This window comes from Anneissia japonica, unplaced genomic scaffold (genome assembly GCF_011630105.1).
Source record: "Anneissia japonica isolate Jap-2015-1 unplaced genomic scaffold, ASM1163010v1 scaffold737_len1565949_cov176, whole genome shotgun sequence".
In the NCBI taxonomy this organism is placed as follows: Eukaryota; Metazoa; Echinodermata; class Crinoidea; order Comatulida; family Comatulidae; genus Anneissia; species Anneissia japonica.
The window spans coordinates 42,734-49,111 of record NW_022741618.1 but is presented as its reverse complement, the minus strand read 5'-3'; positions in this window follow the sequence as shown (position 1 = coordinate 49,111).

Sequence of the window (6,378 nt, the reverse complement as noted above, 5' to 3'; positions counted from 1 at the left end):
GGGTGCTCGTCGACGACGCAGCGATGCACTTCGGCCTCAACAACACCGAGGTGACGTCAGACCAGACTGGAAATAACCCCACCAGTCTACTTGAAAAAGCGAACGGATCGTTCGCGAAACGTAGTGTGAGTACTATTTTTATTTTATTTTGCCGGATCAACACTAATGAAACATTTCATACAAATTATATTTGGATCCAAATGAATTTATTTCAAAACACTGTATAGTATACATAATTTTATGATGCATCTTGTGCTTGTCAATTGTACTGTATAGTTCTTGGTTCTTTGGAGGAAATAAATTACATGAAATTCTAGAAATCACATCTTGGCCACTTGCATCCTTGAGCAGTTTGCATAAATATGCATGTTTTGCTAAAAAAGTAGAGAGAAATACCAGATTTTCTTATTTTTAAGACTTCCTCTCAAATAACTTACTTTTCCTAAATATTATTTTCTATTCACTGAAGATTTAGTGCAAAATATGTCACCAATGCCCTCAATTTTACCGCTCTACATTTTCTTGTAACTCCATGATCACTGGTCAAGGGACTTAATATTAGTCTCAAATTATTTAAAATGTACATTATATATTATAAAGAAGTCATTATAATAATGATCATAACATATTACTGGACGCAATTATAGCATTTTATGTTTAAAATACGTTGAATATTGCATAAAATCAGTAAAAGATGATTTGGTGTATGTATCTGTTCGTCCTAAATGGAATGAAAGAAAGATCAAATTGTAATCAGCAATTGCCAAGATATATGAACACTATATTTTCATTTCTAATTTGCATAGTTTAAAGCTAACTTGTACATTGTGTGATTATCTTTTTCCATCTCTGCTATTAATGTATTTAATAAAAAAAAACATTTGAATAATTGAAAACGTAAATCAAGTTTCTATGGAATTAAGTCGCATGTATTTGCAAATTCAGGTTAAAGGTCAAAGGTAAATGGTATCATTTCTGATACTTTTTTGGAAAATATTCTATTAGGGCAAAAATGAAACATATATTCCGTAAAATCTGAAAAAGAAAGCAACTCCCTTTCACCAGCCATTGCTAAGATATACAATCCCTATAATTTATACTTAATTTGCATATTTTATTTAGCTAATTTGCATATTTTTGAGCTAATTTGTATATAGACATGCATGGTATGATTATATATTTCTATCCCTTCTATTAATATACTGTATAGAAACATGTATTTAAGTAATATGAGATCTAAAGCAAGATTTTACACAAATTGTCAATTTAGAGATATGCAAATTCAGTGAATATAAGATCAAAAGTCAACTGTAGCATCTCAGGTTATATTTGTTAGAGAAACTAGAAACATGCATATTTTGTCTATATTAACCAGTCGTGGCCAAGATTTGGGAACCCTATTTTTTTATTCCTAATTTAAATATTTTAGAGCTAATTTGCATTTCATTAATACATATGACTAAGGTGTGATTACATATTTTGTCCCTTGTATTAATATATTGAAAAGAATCATGTATTTGAATAATTTGAGACCTAAATCAAAATTCTACGTTCATTAGTCGTACAGATATGCGAATTCAGTGATTATTAGGCCGAGGTCAATTTTAGTATTTCCAGTCAGTTTTGTGGCAAATAATTAAATAAAGTAAATAAATATTATAATTTAGCTTATATCAAAACCTACAATCACAATAGAAAAAAAACCTCAACCCGTGTGTCATAGGAAAACTTTGAGGATTCTAAACCTAGCAATCTGAAAATCTGTAACAAGATGGACCATCGACGTCTTCAACTGATGAAGTGAATAAAACTCCACCTTCAAAATATATGGAGTTATATATGGAGCAAAAATAATTACGTTTACGGTCGTTACTAGATTGAACTTCTGTTTTGGGCACATGACTTTGTATACACGGAAGTTTAATGTTTTAAAATCTGCGTTCCTAACTGTATAATTGGGTAGTTGACTTTGTTTTTTTTTTCTTTTAATATGGAACGCCCAGAGAGCCACAATAAACGTACGTACTTCCGCATTTGGTTTTATATGGAGCGCCAAAAGGGCAACTTCCAAACAGTCGACTTTAAGTACACTCACTCAGTTTTTAGGCACAGTCGGTTAACAAACATAGTCGATTATATTCAAGCACAGTCGATTTTCGAATTCTCAATGAGTTACAATTTTTTAGTTGCCTCTCACTAATGCTTTCTCATCTCATTTTAGTGGGCTCTAAATATTTGTTTTGTTATAAAAAAAATGATATCAAACTTCTAACAAAACCACATGCACATGAACTAAACACTCTAATTGCCTATGTCCATGAAGCATGCTTTGCATTATTATTATATGGCTTTTTGCTTCTTCAGTTGATACTATATTTTCGTATCGGTCCACTAAATGTGTTGATCACGCTAAGCTTGTGCTCTAGAGGGTAATGTGACAGAAAATGAAGATATTTATTGGTGTGGGTAGGTGTGCAGTATACCGTCGTGCTGATTGAACCATCTTTTTGGAGGATGATAACCGTGTCAAGAAATGGTATTTGATTATTTTGCATAATCTCTGTTGTGAATTTGTTCTTTCCTGATGGATCAATGTTGTTTAAATGATCATTGAGAGGTAAGGTTGCATCTTTAAGAACTATGGCTGGAATGTCATCAACTATCTTCGCCAATATGTGGGCTTGATGCTGATGGGTGCTGATGTAATGGCTTGATATTCTATCCATTCCATAAATTGGCGATGATAAGACACACAGAGCCAATAGATATGCCTTCCTTTTGTCTGAAAACTTTGGAATCAGGTGGTCTTAAGTACTTGCTTAAGAAGTTCTACGATATCTTCTGTGTGTAAATCAGTTCTAGATTTTAGTGTTTTATCGAGTTTTAATCGCCGTTCTACTTTATATATTGCTAGATTGGTTTGAGTTTTAGTAAGTACTGTAGTGAGACCACATTAAATGATACGATAGTCTCATTTGTTGATAGAGAAATTTGTCCAAGTTGTGAAGACCGTTCTTTTGACTTCTTGACGTGATGTTCTGTGAGTCCAACGAATGGACCAAGAAATCTGCTAAATGTCGGGATACTTTGTAATATATGGAGTTCACATTGTCGACTGTGGGTCGTAGAGAACAGTTGTGTTTATGGATTTTGGATAGGCAATACAATTTTGGGGTTATTTCTGTTGTAGGAAATAAAATGTTGTTTGATATCAGAAACCTTCTGATCTTTCTTCCATTTGTTTATGATGGACACTAGTTTCCTTTTATTCTATTGGGTGTGGTGTTTACTAAGCTTATCATACGACGTGGCATCATCTAGCATAGTGTTTACTTTCTGTTTATAATCTACAGTATTGTTTTTATTATTGTTATTGTTTATTGGTTTTTATTTCACACAATTGAAATAAGTTAAATAACGTACGGTATTGTAATTATCCTAAATAATAGACAGCAATAATCAGTAATAAGGTAAAGTATTGGTGTGAAAGGAAGTTATAATAATTTATAAAACCTTTAAGCCATGACCACCAGATAATCAGTCGCATGCGACGTAGTAGGCCAAATAATTATTATAATATACATACACATACACAACATACATGCACACATATACACATACATACATGCACACACGCATACCCCCTCCCACACACACACAAGCAAACGGAAAAAAAGAAAGTAGTAAGGAGTAATGTAAAAAACAGAACTGGATACAAAAATAAAAATTAAAAAAAAAGAAGTTGGGGGTACACAGGAAATTGGATACTTATAATCATCATCATTTCTTTTTATTTCAGACAAAAAGTCCATAGTGGTAACAGGTATAATATATTAAATAAAAATGGGTCTAAAAACAGACCTAAATTGGCTAAAATAATAGCTCACTCCATTTTCTATATAAAAAAGAGCACTTAAATAAATCAAACATAATGAGTCGAACAAGGCTATTACCCGAGTTGATTAACCGACTCCAAAAACTATATGCATATTTCCTCATTAATTCATAAAATGAAGGAATACCAACAGAGACAAACATACCACTAGCACTGCAGTGCTTGGGTTTATGTAACAACATCCTAAGTGAATTGTTATAACAAACTTGTAAGTCCTGAATGGTTTTACCTCTGAAGTTACACCATAAATTAATGCCATATAAATTAGTACAATAAGAACGAAAAATACAACATTTGGTATCAAGAGAACAATTACTAAATCGTCGACAAGTAATATTGGACCTAACACATAAGGACCTGTATTGCCTCTTGATGTCATAATCATCATGCATATCACTAGAAAGTATGTGACCAAGATAAGATACTGATGGTACAAAGCTTAACTTCTTATTAAGTAAAGTAATAATAAATTCATCTTTGATTTTTCTATTATTTGAAGAAATATCGATATCTTCTTTACAGACATTGTCCCACCTAACCGTATGAATATGATTATTAAGACCCTTTTTCAGATAATTTTCTTTTACGTCATAAATCACAGAACTCTTGTAAGTAAAAGATAAAGGGAAATGATCTGAGCCTAAAAAATCATATAATATATTGAAATCATGTATGCACTTGTGAGCATTTTGCGTAGAGACAACATGGTCTAACCAGCTGGTAGTGGTATGTGCGTCACTAAGGAAAGTAAACACATCTGAGTCTAATCCAAAACTCTCAATATCAGATATATGTAAGCCATTTTCATATGAAAAATTGATAAGATCTTTACCAAATTGTTTAGATGGATCAGAATTAAAGTCTCCACAGAAAATAACATTACCATTTTCGTAGTCATTAACTATAGACTGCAATTTCCCTAGGTAGTCCACAAAATCACAAAAATTATCATTGCATTCATATGGTAGATACACATTCACCAAGAGTGTTTTGTTGTCATCTGTACCTAGCTCCAGCCCAATAAGTCTACATTCATTATTAAAAGGCAGAGGTTTAATATACTCATACAAGGTTTTTCTATAAAAAAAATACCAATACCTCCATAAGGCCTCCCACATAACAATTCTTTGGAACTATCCATTGCTGATACAGCAAAACAGTCAAAGTCACTGTGTAATGACTTGAGCAGATTAAGCTCCTCTTTAAACAGCCAATGTTCTTGTATCAATACAATGTCATTACTTTCGCACAGGTCAAAAACTTCCTTTTTACGTGATTTAAAAGATCTACATTTGAAGGTGACAACTCTAAGAGATAGAGATCCTTCCATCATTTATTACCTACTAGAGAACCATACGTCGATTCAGTTGTTTTTACTGCTTTGAAATCATAGAAACGTCTAATTATCGCATTCTCTGGCCAGGCACTGATGTCACAAATAGTGTCCTTTAATATTCTGTCACAGGATATGACAAACGAAGCAGAATCTTCTCTTTTTGTTTGCAGTTTTGTAACAGTAACATCGGCCTTCAGCTTTGTTTTTACATGACGACACACATCTGCTTCCAAAGTATCAGCAACTAGGTTTCCAACGTATAACTTAAAGGGAGGCGGGGGCCTGCTCTTTAAGGTCATATCACGCCCAGTTCCTCTACGGAATTTCTGTTTGTAACTCGCAGGTTTTTTCTTCCAGTTAACAACTAATTTGAAAGTATCTTCAGTTGTATTACTCGACACAGGATGGGATTTGTTTTCTCCAGAAGAAGCTGTAGATGAGACAATTGCTGCAAAACCCTTTACAGGTGCTGGCTGACTAGATTTCATCTGATAAGCATGTGGTTTATCCATATGTTGCTTCTGATGGTTAGAGCCAGAAACCATTATCATTACCTGCTCAGCAAGTCTACCACGATGAGTTGCAGCTACAGCTAAGTCTGATTTAACTAATAATAAAAATAATAATAAAGAAGCAATGAAAATACTGTTTAGATTTAAAAAAAAAAGGATTTTATACACCATATACCTGAATCAGAGATTTTTTTTAGCAATTTTTGAAACTAGCCAGAGTTGGTTTACTCCTCTAGATACCGTCTTCGACTGTAGTCGAAATTGACCTCAAACCGAGAATTCCCATATTCGACTGCACTCGAAATTTAGTTACTAAAAATAGGTGGGTTTCAAATCGCTCTTCTGTTTTTATTTTAGCTCCAATACTTCAGAAATGTTGAACACGCATGCGTGAAGCATTATTCTTTCAAAATCTGTGAAGAACTCACATGCGCTAAAAATGTTTAGAAATATCAATTTGAAATCGTTATTAATTTCAAAAATTTTCCGAAATGGCCACACAAGATGTGTACATAGCTGAGGAAGCGATTGACTTGATTTTTGATTCAGACAGCGATGAAAGTGAGTTTTTAGATGTGCGAGACTTAGACGTGCCTGATAGCGATGATGACAGTGGGGCTTCAAGCAGTTCTGAC